Here is a 21921-nt window from a genome sequence, read left to right on the forward strand (position 1 = left end):
GGGATGGGCAACTGGTGGCCCCCCTTTTCAAGGCCCTCGGATCAACCCCACCCCCCTTATTTTGAAATATGTTTGTGCATCAGCAGTTTTTCTCTTATGTCCGTCACTAATAGTCAGTCAATTAGCCCATGCTAACCAATTTATTTTAGATTACTAATTTAGTTTAGCGGCCAGCTATCTAAACTTATTATCATGGTCGAATTACAGGCCGGGTGGCCCCCGTTGGTTTTGTTAGTCAGTCTCACTCAAATATCTTACTAAAAACTAACATTTCTCTCCGTCCCATGGCAAAATGTGTAATATCCCATGATGAGTTCAGATTTCTTTGGTGGCCCCCACCCTCTAGTACATAGCAATGTTCATAGCAAATGCAGATACGCTGGCTATTTGTTCATACAGTACAGAGTCTCTGGCTGCAATATGTCCTTAGTAAATATGGGTTTCTGAACAAACACAACTGGCTACATGATTCCTTACTCCCTATATGTTATCCTTTCTAAATCTGTGGGGGGCACAAACAGGGTACAGTATTCACATTGGAACATCTAGTAGGCCTACAGTGGGAGGACGAATGTTGACTGTGTGACTCTGTGCTTGTGTAACAGTGCTTAGGCTTGGTTTGGTTATGCAGCTACTCTGAGTCAAATAATTGATGAACCTGAGATGAATCTGTTGAGGCTGAAGGACCAATAGGAGAGAATTGGCCCCGTGCTGAAAAGGGAGCTGTATCTGGTCCGTATGTGTGAGGAATGTTTTTTCTTTTCCCCCTGGGGGTTATTTCAATGCAATGACATCATTCTAAAATCACCATGGGTGCCTCCAAAGAACAATCTAGACGATAAAAAAAAAAAAAATCATCCAGCTCTTCGCCTTCACGGAGAGACACAGCTACTAGACAGGGAAAGGAGGAGGGAGGAACGAAGGGAGAGGAAATTAGATAGATAGAGCGTGAGTGAGGGAGATGAACCGAGAGAGAAAGGATCAGGGATTCCCACGGTTTCAGCCCGTTTTGTCGTCACAGCTGTGGTCCTAGGGGGACCTCCCCTGCGGCGGAATCTACGTCAATGTGGTCAGGCCACTGCACTGCGGCTGCCTCGGACGTTCTGGGGTCGTAACCCTGGGAACCCTAAAGCGTGTGTGTCCAGCTTGTTAGCACTAGAAAAGCCTGGTCTCATTGGACCTCCCTTCGTGGCAATGACACGTCTTTTCAACATTCTAATAGTCTACTAAATAGATTAAATATATGCTCTTGGTCGTTTTTATGAAGGTCTTAGGTAACATCAGAATACGAAAAATTGGTAGCAACTTATTTGTATTGGATTGTAATGCATCTACAGATGGAACTGATAGTATGTAGATAGTTGAAATGGACTAACTATCTACTGACCCTTGACCTAACCCCAACCCTTGTCCCAACTGTAAACGAACCCTTAACCTAACCTTAACCCTTACCCTTATTCTAAATCTAACCGTAACTTAGCAAGCAGTTGTTTATATACAGATAGTTTATTGATGGTATAACCATCTGTATAGTATCTACAGATGGACTATCCAAATAAAGTGACCTGCATAAAAAAAAAATATTTGAAATAACGTAGCATGTTCATTTGTTTGTTACTGTAGGTTATATGTACAAATAAACACTAAAAACACAGTTTCAAGTGTAAAATAAATGCTATTCATGGAGTGTCTTTGTTACAACTATGAAACAAAAATCATCTATGTTGGAACAGAGTAAAAGCTTATTTTTTGTTTTATAAAAAAACACATAAAAATAAAAATACCCAAACCACCAAGACCCCCGGTCAAATCAAGAAAATATCAGTAGCCTACACATCCGTTTAAGTGCCAAGTGGGCTTGAAAATCAGCACCAACGCGATAATGGCATTATACTTTATACCATGACTTCAAAAAATGGCAAGGTAATACATGTTTTAAATTGGTTCGCATCATTATGACACATTCTGCCTTTCTAGTGTTAACTGAAGCCCCGCTGCTTACTGCCTGTGGAGAAGAGAGGAGGGCTTTTTTAAAACATCAACCTAGAGGCTACCACAATATTGTCCAATTGCCACTATAGACACTTTAAGAAAAGAAGGGTAAAATAACTGTCCAATTTACATATCTATCATCGATGATGAACATTATACCTCTTTGACGGAATTGAACATGCGCAGTTTGCCATGGCATTATTGCACCTTCCCCCAGTAGTGGTGCAGTAAGGCAAATGGTGCCCCCCCACAACCACCAATCCAGCCCAGCAGAGGATTTAGTTGCTGTGGATCCAGAGTGATTGACAGGACGAGCCTCCCTTTTCCACCAGTCAGTGGCCACAGAGGCCTACCCTGATGGCCTTGGTCACTCCGGTCACTGACCTATTGATAGTAACTGTACATGTGTTATATTCAGTACATTATAAGTAGGAGGTCTGTAATGTCCTAAGGAAAATGGCGAGGGGACAATGTTGTGAAATTCACTCGGAGCTGTTGATACATACAGGATCAACAGTGCTGCTATGTCAGTTTAGTTCATGTGTTACTGTTTGACGGGAAGGTGGTTTGGTTTCACGATGGGAATGCGTGTCTGTATATGTTTGTTCCAGGAACCTGCTGTATGTGAAGCCACACAGCCTGAACTTCACCAACCGTCAAGGCTCTGCCCGAACATCACAGTGAAAGTGCAGTTCATGAATGGGGAGGACCCCAACAACGCAATGCCGGTAACAATGACACACACACACACACACACACACACACACACACACACACACACACACACACACACACACACACACACACACACACACACACACACACACACACACACACAACACACACACACACACACACACACACACACACACACACACACACACACACACACACACACACACACACACACACACACACACACACACACACACACACACACACACACACACACACACACACACACACACACACACACACACACACACACACACACACACACACACACACACACACGAGAATGCTTCTTAGCCCACCCACAATAATTATTCTTAGCTCACCCTCCCACGAGAATTCATTTTAGGGTTATTAGTGTATTTTGGTGCTTTACCAGGTACTGCTGCACAATCCTAGACTGATTTCTTGGACATGGACTGTGAAGAATGGTGTTCAAGTATATTTGAGCTCTTGTTACTAAACACATCATTTTAACACATGCAGACAAACATAAGTCTAATGTATGTTGTCTCTGGTCCTCTGTAATTCTGTAATTCAACCCCTGTATGCTGTTCTTCATCTAAGTTTCTTTCTCATCTCTCTCTTCCCCAGGTGATTTTTGACAAGTCTAGCTGTGCAGACTACGCCAAAGAAGCATACACTGCTGTAGTGTATCATAACAGGTGAGGGACTCCAGCTCTCAGACAATTCACTGATGTTTCCATTTTGTATGAAGTGTGCTTAGGCCCTTTCTTAAAAGAACTATACACAGAACCAGTCAAAAGTTTGGACACCTACTCATTCAAGGGTTTTTCTTTATTTGTACTATTTTCTACATTGTTGAGCTTCAATTGGTGGACAGAGCCTAACATTCTCCTGCAAAATGTCGTGATAAACTTGAATTCATTTTTCTGTCGGCGATAGTACGCTACTCAGGCCCTGAGGCAGCAAAACAGCCCCAAACCATGATGCTTCCTCCACCAGACTTTACAGTTTGGATGAGGTTCAGATGTTGGTGTGTTGTGCCTTTTTTCTTCCTTCCAAACAACTCAAACTGTAGTTTCATCTGTCCACAGAATATTCTGCACCTGGAACATCCAGGTGCACTTTCGCAAACTTCAAACGTGCAGCAATGTTTTTTTTGGACAACAGTGTCGTCTCCCATGGTGTCCTCCCATGAACACCATTCTTGTTTAGTGTGAGTTTTTTAAATTTATCGGGCAAGGCAGCTCTAACCAACATCTCTCTCATCTCATTGATTGGACTCCATGTTAGCTGATTCCTGACTCCCAATTAGCTTTTGGAGAAGTCATTAGCCTAGGGCAGTGGTCACCAACCTTTTCTGAGTCGAGATCCCTTTCTGAGTCAAAATGCATGCCGAGATCTACCACTCTGATTTTTTATTAACATGACTTAAAAAATGTAAGCCTCTGCAACATTAACCAGTGAAAACCAGTACTGTAGCAATGAGGTTTGTGTAGTAAGCTATAGGCCCAATACAATATCATTGCATACTGGCTGCTTCAATTATCCTGCCAATGCATTGTTGTTCTGGACATTTAAAACAATGATATTTCAACATTTTGAGGTAGGCTGTATGATCACACCGGTAAGCGATCCATTGTTGTATTACTTGTGAGGAACAGCTGAGTGAGCACACATTTAAATAATGAGCTTTTTTATATTACTGGGTTCATGGTGCCTGCATCTGATGGTCAGTCTCAGTGGAGGGAGAGAGCAGCAGACTGAGGGGTCCGTCTCTCAACATCCCTCCGCTCTCCCTTTCCGCCACTCACACTGACCAAAAAGAGACACCGTCTTCCAGCTGATGTCGAAACTCGAGTCGCACCGCATTACTTCTGCCTCATGGACAAATTCATGTTGTTTCTCCTATGAACAGAGAAAGTGAAATATTCCTTGATATTAAAAACCCAAGCTGCTAATAATAACAACTCAAGCCTATATAGATACACTTTCCTCCTCATTCATTACTGCTGCACTGCTTGTTGTAGCGCTGAGTGGAAATATCAATCAATCAATCAAATTTTATTTATATAGCCCTTCGTACATCAGCTGATATCTCAAAGTGCTGTACAGAAACCCAGCCTAAAACCCCAAACAGCAAGCAATGCAGGTGTAGAAGCACGGTGGCTAGGAAAAACTCCCTAGAAAGGCCAAAACCTAGGAAGAAACCTAGAGAGGAACCAGGCTATGTGGGGTGGCCAGTCCTCTTCTGGCTATGCCGGGTGGAGATTATAACACAACATGGCCAAGATGTTCAAATGTTCATAAATGACCAGCATGGTCGAATAATAACAAGGCAGAACAGTTGAAACTGGAGCAGCAGCACAGTCAGGTGGACTGGGGACAGCAAGGAGTCATCATGTCAGGTCGTCCTGGGGCACGGTCCTTGGGCTCAGGTCCTCCGAGAGAGAGAGAGAGAGAGAGAGAGAGAGAGAGAAAGAAAGAGAGAATTAGAGAGAGCATATGTGGGGTGGCCAGTCCTCTTCTGGCTGTGCCGGGTGAAGATTATAACAGAACATGGCCAAGATGTTCAAATGTTCATAAATGACCAGCATGGTCAAATAATAGTAAGGCAGAACAGTTGAAACTGGAGCAGCAGCATGGCCAGGTGGACTGGGGACAGCAAGGAGTCATCATGTCAGGTAGTCCTGGGGCATGGTCCTAGGGCTCAGGTCAGTTGAAACTGGAGCAGCAGCATGGCCAGGTGGACTGGGGACAGCGAGGAGCCATCATGTCAGGTAGTCCTGGGGCATGGTCCTAGGGCTCAGGTCCTCCGAGAGAGAGAAAGAAAGAAGGAGAGAATTAGAGAACGCACACTTAGATTCACACAGGACACCGAATAGGACAGGAGAAGTACTCCAGATATAACAAACTGACCCTAGCCCCGACACAAACTACTGCAGCATAAATACTGGAGGCTGAGACAGGAGGGTTCAGGAGACACTGTGGCCCCATCCGAGGACACCCCGGACAGGGCCAAACAGGAAGGATATAACCCCACCCACTTTGCCAAAGCACAGCCCCCACACCACTAGAGGGATATCTTCAACCACCAACTTACCATCCTGAGACAAGGCTGAGTATAGCCCACAAAGATCTCCGCCACGGCACAACCCAAGGGGGGCGCCAACCCAGACAGGATGACCACAACAGTGAATCAACCCACTCAGGTGACGCACCCCCTGCAGGGACGGCATGAGAGAGCCCCAGTAAGCCAGTGGCTCAGCCCCTGTAATAGGGTTAGAGGCAGAGAATCCCAGTGGAAAGAGGGGAACTGGCCAGGCAGAGACAGCGAGGGCGGTTCGTTGCTCCAGAGCCTTTCCGTTCACCTTCCCACTCCTGGGCCAGACTACACTCAATCATATGACCCACTGAAGAGATGAGTCTTCAGTACAGACTTAAAGGTTGAGACCGAGTTTGCGTCTCTGACATGGGTAGGCAGACCGTTCCATAAAAATGGAGCTCTATAGGAGAAAGCCCTGCCTCCAGCTGTTTGCTTAGAAATTCTAGGGACAATTAGGAGGCCTGCGTCTTGTGACCGTAGCGTACGTGTAGGTATGTACGGCAGGACCAAATCAGAGAGATAGGTAGGAGCAAGCCCATGTAATGCTTTGTAGGTTAGCAGTAAAACCTTGAAATCAGCCCTTGCTTTGACAGGAAACCAGTGTAGAGAGGCTAGCACTGGAGTAATATGATCAAATTTTTTGGTTCTAGTCAGGATTCTAGCAGCCGTATTTAGCACTAACTGAAGTTTATTTAGTGCTTTATCCGGGTAGCCAGAAAGTAGAGCATTGCAGTAGTCTAACCTAGAAGTGACAAAAGCATGGATTAATTTTTCTGCATCATTTTTGGACAGAAAGTTTCTGATTTTTGCAATATTACGTAGATGGAAAAAAGCTGTCCTCGAAATGGTCTTGATATGTTCTTCAAAAGAGAGATCAGGGTCCAGAGTAACGCCGAGGTCCTTCACAGTTTTATTTGAGACGACTGTACAACCATTAAGATTAATTGTCAGATTCAACAGAAGATCTCTTTGTTTCTTGGGACCTAGAACAAGCATCTCTGTTTTGTCCGAGTTTAATAGTAGAAAGTTTGCAGCCATCCACTTCCTTATGTCTGAAACACATGCTTCTAGCGAGGGCAATTTTGGGGCTTCACCATGTTTCATTGAAATGTACAGCTGTGTGTCATCCGCATAGCAGTGAAAGTTAACATTATGTTTTCGAATAACATCCCCAAGAGGTAAAATGTATAGTGAAAACAATAGTGGTCCTAAAACAGAACCTTGAGGAACACCGAAATTTACAGTTGATTTGTCAGAGGACAAACCATTCACAGAGACAAACTGATATCTTTCCGACAGATAAGATCTAAACCAGGCCAGAACATGTCCGTGTAGACCAATTTGGGTTTCCAATCTCTCCAAAAGAATGTGGTGATCGATGGTATCAAAAGCAGCACTAAGGTCTAGGAGCACGAGGACAGATGCAGAGCCTCGGTCCGATGCCATTAAAATGTCATTTACCACCTTCACAAGTGCCGGTTTCAGTGCTATGATGGGGTCTAAAACCAGACTGAAGCATTTCGTATACATTGTTTTGTCTTCAGGAAGGCAGTGAGTTGCTGCGCAACAGCCTTTTCTAAAATTTTTGAGAGGAATGGAAGATTCGATATAGGCCGATAGTTTTTTATATTTTCTGGGTCAAGGTTTGGCTTTTTCAAGAGAGGCTTTATTACTGCCACTTTTAGTGAGTTTGGTACACATCCAGTGGATAGAGAGCCGTTTATTATGTTCAACATAGGAGGGCCAAGCACAGGAAGCAGCTCTTTCAGTAGTTTAGTTGGAATAGGGTCCAGTATGCAGCTTGAAGGTTTAGAGGCCATGATTATTTTCATCATTGTGTCAAGAGATATAGTACTAAAACACTTGAGCGTCTCTCTTGATCCTAGGTCCTGGCAGAGTTGTGCAGACTCAGGACAACTGAGGTTTGGAGGAATACGCAGGTTTAAAGAGGAGTCTGTAATTTGCTTTCTAATAATCATAATCTTTTCCTCAAAGAAGTTCATGAATTCATCACTGCTAAAGTGAAAGTCATCCTCTCTTGGGGAATGCTGCTTTTTAGTTAGCTTTGCGACAGTATCAAATAGGAATTTCGGATTGTTCTTATTTTCCTCAATTAAGTTAGAAAAATAGGATGATTGAGCAGCAGTAAGGGCTCTTCGGTACTGCACGGTACCGTCTTTCCAAGCTAGTCGAAAGACTTCCAGTTTGGTGTGGCGCCATTTCCGTTCCAATTTTCTGGAAGCCTGCTTCAGAGCTCTGGTATTTTCTGTGTACCAGGGAGCTAGTTTCTTATGAGAAATGTTTTTAGTTTTTAGGGGTGCAACTGCATCTAGGGTATTGCGCAAGGTTAAAACGAGATCCTCAGTTAGGTGGTTAACTGATTTTTGTCCTTTGGCGTCCTTGGGTAGGCAGAGGGAGTCTGGAAGGGCATCAAGGAATCTTTGTGTTGTCTGTGAATTTATAGCACGATTTTGATGGTCCTTGGTTGGGGTCTGAGCAGATTATTTGTTGCAATTGCAAACGTAATAAAATGGTGGTCCGATAGTCCAGGATTATGAGGAAAAACATTAAGATCGACAACATTTATTCCATGGGACAAAACTAGGTCCAGCGTATGACTGTGACAGTGAGTGGGTCCAGAGACATGTTGGACAAAACCCACTGAGTCGATGATGGCTCCGAAAGCCTTTTGGAGTGGGTCTGTGGACTTTTCCATGTGAATATTAAAGTCACCAAAGATTAGAATATTATCTGCTATGACTACAAGGTCCGATAGGAATTCAGGGAACTCAGTGAGAAACGCTGTATATGGCCCAGGAGGCCTGTAAACAGTAGCTATAAAAAGTGATTGAGTCGGCTGCATAGATTTCATGACTAGAAGCTCAAAAGACGAAAACGTATTTTTTTTTTTTGTAAATTGAAATTTGCTATCGTAAATGTTAGCAACACCTCCGCCTTTGCGGGATGCACGTGGGATATGGTCACTAGTGTAACCAGGAGGTGAGGCCTCATTTAAAACAGTAAATTCATCAGGCTTAAGCCATGTTTCAGTCAGGCCAATCACATCAAGATTATGATCAGTGATTAGTTAATTGACCAGGTAAGGTATCTAACATTAAGCCATTTTGAGATGTGAGGTATCATGATCTCTTTCAGTAATGACAGGAATGGAGGTGGTCTTTATCCTAGTGAGATTGCTAAGGCGAAGGCCATGTTTAGTTTTGCCCAACCTAGGTCGAGGCACAGACACGGTCTCAATGGTGATAGCTGAGCTGGCCTGCACCCTATTTCATTGTGGAGCAAGAGGAGTTAGAGCCCTGTCTATGTTGGTAGATAAGATGAGAGCACCCCTCCAGCTAGGATGGAGTCCGTCACTCCTCAGCAGGTCAGGCTTGGTCCTGTTTGTGGGCGAGTCCCAGAAAGAGGGCCAGTTATCTACAAATTCTATCTTTGGGAGGGGCAGAAAACAGTTTTCAACCAGCGATTGAGTTGTGAGACTCTGCTGTAGAGCTCATCACTCCCCTAACTGGGAGGGGGCCAGAGACAATTACTCGATGCCGACACATCTTTCTAGCTGATATGCACGCAGAAGCTATGTTGCGCTTGGTGATCTCTGACTGTTTCATCCTAACATCGTTGGTGCCGACGTGGATAACAATATCTCTATACTCTCTACACTCGCCATTTTTAGGTTTAGCCAGCACCATCTTCAGATTAGCCTTAACGTCGGTAGCCCTGCCCCCTGGTAAACAGTGTATGATTGCTGGATGGTTCGTTTTAAGTCTAATACTGCGGGTAATGGAGTCGCCAATGACTAGAGTTTTCAATTTGTCAGAGCTAATGGTGGGAAGCTTCGGCGTCTCAGACCCCGTAACGGGAGGAGTAGAGGCCAGAGAAGACTTAGCCTCTGACTACGACCCACTGCTTAATGGGGAAAACCGGTTGAAAGTTTCTGTCGGCTGAATGAGCGACACCGGTTGAGCTTTCCTACAGCATTTCCTTCCAGAAACCGTGAGAAAGTTGTCCGGCTGCGGGGACTGTGCCAGGGGATTTATACTACTATCTGTACTTACTGGTGGCACAGACGCTGTTTCATCCTTTCCTACACTGAAGTTACCCTTGCCTAACGATTGCGTCTGAAGCTGGGCTTGTAGAACAGCTATCCTCGCCGTAAGGCGAGTACAGCGACTACAATTAGAAGGCATCATGTTAATGTTACTACTTAGCTTCGGCTGTTGGAGGTCCTGACGAATCATGTCCAGATAAAGCGTCCGGAGTGAAAAGGTTGAGGAAAAAATAAATAAATATATGAACGGTAATTAAAAAGTGAAAACCGTAAAGTTGTCAGGTAGCAAAATAGGTTGGCAACAAAACGCACAGCAACTCGAAAACAAGCCTGCAAGTTGTGACCGGAAATTACGTCCACAGCAGAAATAGGAAGAACGTGCATTTTATGGGGTATAAGAGTGTTGAATAGAAAGTGTTGACAGTGCTGAGTATGAACTTAAACATGAACAGCAGCTCTTTGACAGTCTCTCTCTAGTCATGGTTAAAACGTTTTGAAATCTCACAGTATCAATTTTTGCTGTCACTTTCTTTCATGCCTGCTACGTTACTGCAGACTCGGTCATCTGAGCAATCTGATTGGCCAACGGTAGGCCTATAGTGGCACTTGATTTCCTCTCCGGGCCCTCCGGGAAGGCAGAGCTTGTACCTTCAGACACGTGAAATGGCAACAGTTTGCCTACCCGGCGAGCAGGGCAGTTGAATGAGCTGAACCTACCACCAACAGCGAATAAAAATAGGAAAACGAGGCTTTAATCGTTGTTGTTGTTTTTTTTTTTACAGAAATGTTTGGCGATTGACTAGAAATGCCTTGGAGATCAACAGGTTGGTCGCCATCGACCGTGTGGTGACCACTGACCTAGGGGGTTCACATACTTTCCCCAACCTACACTGTGAATGTTTAAATGATGTATTCAATCTAGACAAGAAAAATACAATCAATTGTGTGTTGTTAGTTCAAGCACACTATGTTTGTCTATTGTCGTGACTTAGATGAAGATCAGATCAAATTTGATGACCAATTTATGCAGAAATCCAGGTAATTCCAAAGGGTTCACACATACTTTTTCTTGCCTCTGCAACTACGTTGTATGATCTATGAATGGCAAAGGGATATAGGAGATTGACTTTATTCACTCAGTTCAACACCTTTTTATAAACTCGTCAACACTTGCTGTTCGGTCGTCAATGAAGGGGAAGGGGGAATGAATGACATGTCCTCTTAACTGCTTATAACACCAATTCTGTTTTGTGATATTAAGATGTTGACAATGTGTATTAAAGATCTATTTAGGAAAAGTCAAGGACATGGAGGACACAAATTTAAAAATGCAGAGTAATAAAACACGTCAATTAGTTTTGCGTCCATATGACGCTCTTGGCTTTTCTACTGTTAAGGTTTAACATAGTTAACTATTATTTTTTTAAATCACAGATTTTGAAAGATTTCACCTTTTGGATGTTTGGGGTTTAATTCCCTCGGCCTGTCCAATAATGTTATATTTTCCATGAGGGGGAAAGGTTGCTCAGGCTCCTTCGCTCCAAAGGATGTTTCTACCCTTTATCCACAAACAATCTATTTTGTCTTCTCCATGAGAAAAAGGCTCTGTACTAATTTAGATGGGTTTTTTCTTTCGCTATTAACCCCTTGCTTCTTTCTTTGCAGTCTTTTAGTGTGTTGTTTATTCCTATAAACCAAACGTGACATTTAGATGCTTATTCCTTTTACAGCCCTGACTGACCAGGACTCTGTAATGGCTATTGTGCTTCTCAGATCCCCGGACTTCTCTATACTCCTTTTAGATGTCTATTCCTGTACGACCCCAGTCTTTCCCAGACGTTTATTTCTTATAAAGCTCTAACCAACCATGAAATCAACTACGTGTGTAATGGTTGTTGTGTTTCCCCCAGGTCCCCAGACTTCCATGATGAGGTGAAGATCAAGCTGCCGGCTTCTCTGACTGACCACCACCACATCCTGTTCACTTTCTACCATGTTAGCTGCCAGCAGATACAGAACTCCCCTCTGGAGACCCCCGTGGGATACACGGTGACTACTGCAAATGTATGCACATGTGCGCACATATGCACAAACGCATGCGCAAATGTGCACGGGCATTTCACACACGGGTGTGTGTGCATTCAAATGCACCGTTTCACACGCACCACGCACACGCACATGCCTTTTGCTTTTCAGGCCCTAATCATCTGTATTTCTCTCCTTCTCTCTCCTTAGTGGATTCCTATGCTGCAGAACGGTCGTCTGCGTACAGGAAACTTCTGTCTCCCTGTGTCTCTGGAGAAACTTCCTCAGTCCTACTCTGTTCTCTCCCCTGATGTTCCTCTACCTGGGATGAAATGGGTGGATAACCACAGAGGTGTTTTCAACGTTGAAGTGACATCCGTTTCCACTGTCCACATACAGGTATAGCCTACCACAACCAACATTTTCTAATTATGACATGACATTGAACGTTGTGCAATGTAACATCAATATTTGGACTTAGGGTTGCCAGCCATTCGATAAAATATAATAACGGTTCTGTATTTCACTGAAAGAATAAACGTTTTGTTTTCTAAATGATCGTTTTCGGATTTGACCATATTAAAGCCCTAAGGCTAGTATTTCTGTGTGTTATTATAATTAAGTCTATGATTTGATATTTGATAGAGCAGTCTGACTGAGCGGTGGTATGCAGCAGCAGGCTCATACGCATTCATTCAAACAGCACTTTCCTGCGTTTGCCAGCAGCTCTTCACAATGCTTGAAGCACAGCGCTGTTTATGACTTCAAGCCTATCAACTCCAGAGATTAGCCTGACAATACTGTAGTGCCTATAAGAACATCCAATAGTCAAAGGTATTTGAAATACAAATGGTGTAGAGAGAAATAGTCCTATAATTCCTATAATAACTATAACCTAAAACTTCTTAACTGGGAATATTGAAGACTCATGTCAAAAGGAACCACCAGCTTTCATATGTTCTCATGTTCTGAGCAAGGAACTTAAACGTTAGCTTTTTTACATGGCACATATTGCACTTTTACTTTCTTCTCCAGCACTGTGTTTTTGCATTATTTAAACCATATTGAACATGTTTCATTATTAATTTGAGACTAAATTGAATTTATCTATTATATTAAGTTAAAATAAGTGTTAACTCAGTATTGTTGTAATTGTCATTATTACAAATATGGTATTGCCGTTGAAAAAGCATAATCGGTCGACCTCTAGTCTGTTGTTCTTACCACAGCACACAGTTCAAGCACTTCTATTTTGCGGTGGAGTCTCAAATATTTATTTTATCAAAGCCAGGTTTTCTTTGTTTACTGACTTCTCCCATCCCCCCCATCTCTCTCTCTCTCTCTCTCTCTCTCTCTCTCTCTCTTTCCCTCCCTCCCTCCTTCCATCCCTCCCTCCATCAGGACCAGTACCTGGATAGGTTTTTTGCGTTGGCCAATGCCCTGGACCACATGTTCCCTGTGCGGATAGGAGACATGCGCATCATGGAGAACAACCTGGAGGAGTTAAAGTCCAGCATCGCCGCGCTGAACTCCTCCCAGCTGGAGCCCATCGTCCGCTTCCTCCACCTCCTATTGGACAAGCTGGTGCTGCTGGTGGTGCGGCCGCCCGTCATATCAGGACAGATAGGTACCGCATCCAGGCTCATAGGAACTGTAGCCTTTCAATCAGTTAATTTAAATAATTGTATTCCGTCGGTCATCTAACCTTCCAAATGATTAACAATAATAGGAAGATCATAAAAGACACACAAATATTCAAAGTGCTCATATTTTAAGAACGAACCTGAAACATGTGCCTTTGAACTTTATCTATTTGTGATGCCATTGAACTGGCACTGAATAAAACGACTGCACTATCTGGTCCTAAATGTGTTGTCCATGTTTGTATGTGTAGTGAACCTGGGCCAGGCGTCGTTCGAGGTGATGGCGTCCATAGTGAACCGGCTTCATAAGTACTTGGATACTAGTCAGGACATGCACGGCAGAAACAGCCTGCTCTCCTCTTATGTATACTACGTCTTCCGCCTGCCCAACATGGACCCCAACTCACCAGGTGGCTTTATTGTTTAGTTTTACTTCTATTAAAATCGATTAAATTGTAAGCGCCATTACATTTGTTGTGGAGCAATAATTGCTATTTTCTTCTCTTCCATGTGTGCGTTTGTCTTAGGTCCATGTCTGGGTGGTTCAGTCCACTATGCCACCATGGCCAGGTCCGCCCAGCGACCTGCCAGCCTAAACCTCAACCGCTCCCGTAGCCTTAGCAACAGTAACCCTGATATCTCTGGCACACCTACCTCCCCTGACGATGAGGTCCGATCCATCATCGGTAGTAAGGTAGGAGACACGTTACAGACCAGACATGGTTTACGTTATGTTTCTCAGTTCTTTTGGTGTGTAGTCAGTCCACTATGCACTATGGTGCAGTGTTTTCCAATAGCGCCAGCCGTCGGCTAATCAGACGGTTACGAACTCATTTTGAGCCGGCTACTTTTTCCACTTTTCATTTCAAAGTTTCAAATCGCTAGTCTGTCGCACCCTTTTCCCTCTAGAATGAACGATATGTATCTTCTAGCGATCTATTGGGGTGCCGCCGCCGTGCTGAAGTTTGCAGGTCTCTGAGTGTCTCGTTAGTCAGTGTAGCCTACCGACTCGCATCAGTGAGAGAGACGTTCATTTGCATAGGCTATCGGTAGGCTTTTTGGAAATGATCTCCAAATCAATTATGAAAACATTAGATGGTGAATCATCACTGCAGGAACAATAGGTAGTGGAGAGCCTCATTCTGGTCCAAATATGATAATGTGGGCCCTCACGCAATCCAGGCATTGAAACGGAATTGACCTTAGTAGGGAATCAACTAAATGTATAGGAAATGTATACGACACCACACCACTACATAAAGAGAGGCCTAAGACGACAACATAGCATGGCAGCAACACATGACAACACAGCATGATACTATAGCAACACCACATGACAACATGGTAGCAACACAAGATGGCAGCAGCATAAACATGGTACAAACATTATTAGGCACAGACAACAGCACAAAGGCAAGAAGGTAGAGTCAACGATAGATCACGCTTAGCAGCCACAATGTCAGTAAGGGTGTCCATGATTGAGTCTTTGAATGAAGAGATGGAGTTAAATCTGTCCAGTTTGAGTTTTTTTTTTTGCAGTTTGTTCTAGTCGCTAGCTGCAGCGAACTGAAAAGGGGAGCAACCCAGGAATGTGTGTGCTTTGGGGACCTTTAACAGATCGGATGTTGCATATGAAGGATGAGCGCTGCAGTGGGTATCTGCGATATGGGCGAGCTCTTCTAGCTCCTAAGGAACTTTGTAGTATTTTGTTATTTCTAATAATGTGTCACATACAGCCGGAAATATATTTTGGATATCAGTGCGACGGTAACTCACCTGCATTACGACCAGGAATAGGACTTTCCCGAATTGGATGCTTTGTTCGTACCCCACAGGGCAATTGAACTTATCCCAGAGCCTGCTCCAAGATGCCGCCAGGGGAGAAGAGGTATTCGGAGTGGACTTCTAGTCAGACTCTGGAGGCATGCACACCTTCCACCGCTTCTGAGTATATTACTTGCTTAGTCTCTGGACAATAAAGTCTATGAGCTCAGGGCGAGGATCTCCTTCCAGAGAGACATCAGGGACTGTAACATACTCTGTTTCATGGAATCATGGCTCTCTCGGGATATACTGTCCCCGTCCATACAGCCAGCTGGGTTCTCAGTACATCACGCAGACAGGAATAAAGACCTCTCCGGGAAGAAGAAAGGTGGTAGTGTATGTTTCATGATTAACTACTCATGGTGTGATTGTGATAACGTACAGAAACTCAAGTCCTTTTGTTTACCCGACATAAAATACCTCACAATCAAATGCCGACCGTAATTGTTTTGGGAGGTAATATTATAATAATAACATTTTTTTTACCTTAATTTAACTAGGCAAGTTAGTTAAGAACAAATTCTTATTTTCAATGACGGCCTAGGAACAGTGGGTTAACGGCCTTGTTCAGGGGCAGAATCTTTGGTTGTAGTCACAGCCGTGTATACTGCTCCCTCAGGCCAATACTATGGCGTCCCTCAAGGAACTACACTGGACTTTATGCAAACTGGAAACCTCATCCTGGGGCCGCATTTATTGTAGCTGGGGATTTTAACAAAGCAAATTTGAGGAAAATACTACCGAAGTTCTGTCAACACATTGACTATAGTACTCGCTCTGGAAAAACACTGGACCACTGCTACTCCCCCTTTTGCGATGCCTAAAAGGCCCCTCCCCCACCCTCCCTTCGGCGAATCCGATCACAACTCCATTTTGCTCCTCCCTTCCTATAGGCAGAAACTCAAACAGGAAGTACCCGTGCTAAGGTCTATTCATCGCTGGTCTGACAAATCGGAATCCACGCTTCAAGATTGTTTTGATCACGCGGACTGGGATATGTTCCAGGTACCCTCTGAGAATAACATTGACGTATACACGGACACGGTGACGAAGTTCATCAGGAAATGTATAGGGGATGTTGTTCCTACTGTGACTATTAAAACTTACCCAAACCAGAAACCGTGGATAGATGGCAGAATTCACTCAAACCTGAAAGCACAAACTACTGCATTTAACCATTTGCAAGGTGACTGGGAATATGGACCAAAAAACAAGTGTAGTTATAAGGCAATCAAACAGGCAAAATGTCAGTACAGAGACAAAGTGGGGTCTTAACTTCTTATGGTATAGGGGACGGTTGCGTCCCACTTGGGCAAAAAACAGGGAAAATGCAGCGCGGCAAATAAAATAAAAAATGATAGAAAAATCAAACTTTCATTAAATCACACATGTAAGATACTCAATTAAAGCTACACTCGTTGTGAATCCAGCCAACATGTCAGATTTTTAAAAGGCTTTTTGGCGAAAGCATAAGAAGCTATTATCTGATGATAGCACAATAGTAAACAAAGAGGGTAGCACATGTCAACCCTGCAGGCGCAACACAAAACGCAGAAATAAAATATAAAACATGCATTACCTTTGACGAGCTTCTTTTGTTGCCACTCCAATATGTCCCATAAACATCACAATTGGTCCTTTTGTTCGATTAATTCCGTCCATATATTTCCAAATGTCAATTTATAAAGTGCGTTTGATTCAGAAAAAAACAGCTTCCAAAATGCAAAGTAACTACAAAATATTTCAAAAGCTGCCTGTAAACTTTGCCAAAATATTTCAAACTAATACGACTTTAGGTATTTTTAAACATTAATAATCAATCAAATTGTAGACTGCTCTGTGTTCAATACAGGTGACAACAAACCATGCTACTTTTCACGTCTTGTGCAACTCTCAACAGTGTTATGCAGTTCCTAGATGGCCTACTTCTTCATTGCACAAATAAATAACCTCAACCAAATTCCAAAGACTGGTGACATGCAGTGGAAGCGGTAGGAACTGAAAACCAGTTCCTAAGAAATAGCGTTTGCCAACGAGAATTCACTGAACAGACAGAGACCTAAAAGAAAAAAAATCTGAACGGTTCGTCCTCTGGGTTTTGCCTGCTACATAAGTTCTGTTATACTCACAGACATGATTCAAACAGGTTTAGAAACTTCAGTATTCAGTATCCAAATCTACTAATAATATGCATATCCTATATTCGAGCAACATCATTGATATATACAGAGAAAAGAGAAAAAAGAGTCGGCCCGAGAATTGAACCCTGTGGCACCCCCATAGAGACTGCCAGAGGACCGGACAACATGCCCTCCGATTTGACACACTGAACTCTTGTCTGCAAAGTAATTGGTGAACCAGGCAAGGCAGTCATCCGAAAAACCGAGGCTACTGAGTCTGCCGATAAGAATATGGTGATTGACAGAGTCGAAGGCCTTGGCAAGGTCGATGAAGACGGCTGCACAGTACTGTCTTTTATCGATGGCGGTTATGATGTCGTTTAGTACCTTGAGTGTGGCTAAGGTGCACCCGTGACCGGCTCGGAAACCAGATTGCATAGCGGAGAAGGTACGGTGGGATTCGAGATGGTCAGTGACCTGTTTGTTGACTTGGCTTTCGAAGACCTTAGATAGGCAGGGCAGGATGGATATAGGTCTGTAACAGTTTGGGTCCAGGGTGTCTCCCCCTTTGAAGAGGGGGATGACTGCGGCAGCTTTCCAATCCTTGGGGATCTCAGACGATATGAAAGAGAGGTTGAACAGGCTGGTAATAGGGGTTGCGACAATGGCGGCGGATAGTTTCAGAAATAGAGGGTCCAGATTGTCACGCCCAGCTGATTTAAACGGGTCCAGGTTTTGCAGCTCTTTCAGAACATCTGCTATCTGGATTTGGGTAAAGGAGAACCTGGAGAGGCTTGGGCGAGGAGCTGCGGGGGGGCCGGAGCTGTTGGCCGAGGTAGGAGTAGCCAGGCGGAAGGCATGGCCAGCCCTTGAGAAATGCTTGTTGAAGTTTTCGATAATCATGGATTTGTCGGTGGTGACCGTGTTCCCTAGCCTCAGTGCAGTGGGCAGCTGGGAGGAGGTGCTCTTGTTCTCCATGGACTTCACAATGTCCCAGAACTTTTTGGAGTTGGAGCTACAGGATGCAAACTTCTGCCTGAAGAAGCTGGCCTTAGCTTTCCTGACTGACTGCGTGTATTGGTTCCTGACTTCCCTGAACAGTTGCATATCGCGGGGACTGTTCGATGCTATTGCAGTCCGCCACAGGATGTTTTTGTGCTGGTCGAGGGCAGTCAGGTCTGGAGTGATCCAAGGGCTGTATCTGTTCTTAGTTCTGCATTTTTTGAACGGAGCATGCTTATCTAAAATGGTGAGGAAGTTACTCTTAAAGAATGACCAGGCATCCTCAACTGACGGGATGAGGTCAATGTCCTTCCAGGATACCCGGGCCAGGTCGATTAGAAAGGCCTGCTCACAGAAGTGTTTTAGGGAGCATTTGACAGTGATGAGGGGTGGTCGCTTTGACTGCGGCACCGTAGCGGATACAGGCAATGAGGCAGTGGTCGCTGAGATCCTGGTTGAAGACAGCGGAGGTGTATTTGGAGGGCCAGTTGGTCAGGATGATGTCTATGAGGGTGCCCTTGCTTACAGAGTTAGGGTTGTACCTGGTGGGTTCCTTGATGATTTGTGTGAGATTGAGGGCATCTAGCTTAGATTGTAGGACTGCCGGGGTGTTAAGCATATCCCAGTTTAGGTCACCTAACAGAACAAACTCTGAAGCTAGATGGGGGGCAATCAATTCACAAATGGTGTCCAGGGCACAGCTGGGAGCTGAGGGGGGTCGGTAGCAGGCGGCAACAGTGAGAGACTTATTTCTGGAGAGAGTAATTTTCAGAATTAGTAGTTCGAACTGTTTGGGTATGGACCTGGAAAGTATGACATTACTTTGCAGGCTATCTCTGCAGTAGACTGCAACTCCTCCCCCTTTAGCAGTTCTATCTTGACGGAAGATGTTATAGTTTGGTATGGAAATCTCAGAATTTTTGGTGGCCTTCCTGAGCCAGGATTCAGACACGGCAAGGACGTCAGGGTTAGCAGAGTGTGCTAAAGCAGTGAGTAAAACAAACTTAGGGTGGAGGCTTCTGATGTTGACAAGCATGAAACCAAGGCTTTTTCGATCACAGAAGTCAACAAATGAGGGTGCCTGGGGACATGCAGGGCCTGGGTTTACCTCCACATCATCCGCGGAACAGAGAAGGAGTAGTATGAGGGTGCGGCTAAGGGCTATCAAAACTGGTCGCCTAGAGCGTTGGGGACAGAGAATAAGAGGAGCAGGTTTCTGGGCATGGTAGAATATATTCAGGGCATAATGCGCAGACAGGGGTATGGTGGGGTGCGGGTATGGCGGAGGTAAGCCCAGGCACTGGGTGATGATGAGAGAGGTTTTATCTCTGGACATGCTGGTTGTAATGGGTGAGGTCACCGCATATGTGGGAGGTGGGACAAAGGAGGTATCAGGGATATGAGGAGTGGGACTAGGGGCTCCATAGTGAACTAAAACTAGTCTACTGCAGAGATAGCCTGCAAAGTAATGTCATACTTTCCAGGTCCATACCCAAACAGTTTGAACTACTAATTTTGAAAATTACTCTCTCCAGAAACAAGTCTATCACTGTTGCCGCCTGCTACCGACCCCCGTCAGCTCCCAGCTGCGCCCTGGACACCATTTGTGAATTGATCGCCCCCCATCTAGCTTCAGAGTTTGTTCTGTTAGGTGACCTAAACTGGGATATGCTTAACACCCCGGCAGTCCTACAATCTAAGCTAGATGCCCTCAATCTCACTCAAATCATCAAGGAACCCACCAGGTACAACCCTAACTCTGTAAACAAGGGCACCCTCATAGACGCCATCCTGACCAACTGGCCCTCCAAATATACCTCCGCTGTCTTCAACCAGGATCTCAGCGATCACTGCCTCATCGCCTGTATCCGCCACGGAGCCGCAGTCAAACGACCACCCCTCATCACTGTCAAACGCTCCCTAAAACACTTCTGTGAGCAGGCCTTTCTAATCGACCTGGCCCGTGTATCCTGGAAGGACATTGACCTCATCCCGTCAGTTGAGGATGCCTGGTCATTCTTTAAAAGTAACTTCCTCACCATTTTAGATAAGCATGCTCCGTTCAAAAAATGCAGAACCAAGAACAGATACAGCCCTTGGTTCACTCCAGACCTGACTGCCCTCGACCAGCACAAAAACATCCTGTGGCGGACTGCAATAGCATCGAATAGCCCCGTGATATGCAACTGTTCAGGGAAGTCAGGAACCAATACACGCAGTCAGTCAGGAAAGCTAAGGCCAGCTTCTTCAGGCAGAAGTTTGCATCCTGTAGCTCCAACTCCAAAAAGTTCTGGGACACTGTGAAGTCCATGGAGAACAAGAGCACCTCCTCCCAGCTGCCCACTGCACTGAGGCTAGGAAACACGGTCTCCACCGATAAATCCATGATTATCGAAAACTTCAATAAGCACTTCTCAACGGCTGGCCATGCCTTCCGCCTGGCTACTCCAACCTCGGCCAACAGCTCCGCCCCCCCGTAGTTCCTCACCCAAGCCTCTCCAGGTTCTCCTTTACCCAAATCCAGATAGCAGATGTTCTGAAAGAGCTGCAAAACCTGGACCCGTACAAATCAGCTGGGCTTGACAATCTGGACCCGCTATTTCTGAAACTATCTGCCGCCATTGTCGCAACCCCTATTACCAGCCTGTTCAACCTCTCTTTCATATCGTCTGAGATCCCCAAGGATTGAAAGCTGCCGCAGTCATCCCCCTCTTCAAAGGGGAGACACCCTGGACCCAAACTGCTATAGACCTATATCCATCCTGCCCTGCCTAACTAAGGTCTTCGAAAGCCAAGTCAACAAACAGGTCACTGACCATCTCGAATCCCACCGTACCTTCTCCGCTGTGCAATCTGGTTTCCGAGCCGGTCACGGTGCACCTCAGCCACACTCAAGGTACTAAATGATATCATAACCGCCATCGGTAAAAGACAGTACTGTGCAGCCGTCTTCATCGACCTCGCCAAGGCTTTCGACTCTGTCAATCACCAAATTCTTATCGGCAGACTCAACAGCCTCGGTTTTTCGGATGACTGCCTTGCCTGGTTCACCAATTACTTTGCAGACAGAGTTCAGTGTGTCAAATCAGAGGGCATGCTGTCCGGTCCTCTGGCAGTCTCTATGGGGGTGCCACAGGGTTCAATTCTCGGGCCGACTCTTTTCTCTGTATATATCAATGATGTTGCTCTTGCTGCGGGCGATTCCCTGATCCACCTCTACGCAGACGACACCATTCTATATACTTTCGGCCCGTCATTGGACACTGTGCTATCCAACCTCCAAACGAGCTTCAATGCCATACAGCACTCCTTCCGTGGCCTCCAACTGCTCTTAAACGCGAGTAAAACCAAATGCATGCTTTTCAACCGATCGCTGCCTGCACCCGCATGCCCGACTAGCATCACCACCCTGGATGGTTCCAACCTTGAATATGTGGACATCTATAA

The 21921-nt window shown here is 44.8% G+C and overlaps 1 pseudogene; it reads left to right on the plus strand.

Annotated features, from left to right (window-relative positions):
* The window catches only part of LOC118358623 (dedicator of cytokinesis protein 7-like), a 94671-nt pseudogene that overhangs the window by 36001 nt on the left and 36749 nt on the right, over positions 1-21921 (plus strand).

Source organism: Oncorhynchus keta, chromosome 26, assembly GCF_023373465.1.
Source record: "Oncorhynchus keta strain PuntledgeMale-10-30-2019 chromosome 26, Oket_V2, whole genome shotgun sequence".
In the NCBI taxonomy this organism is placed as follows: Eukaryota; Metazoa; Chordata; class Actinopteri; order Salmoniformes; family Salmonidae; genus Oncorhynchus; species Oncorhynchus keta.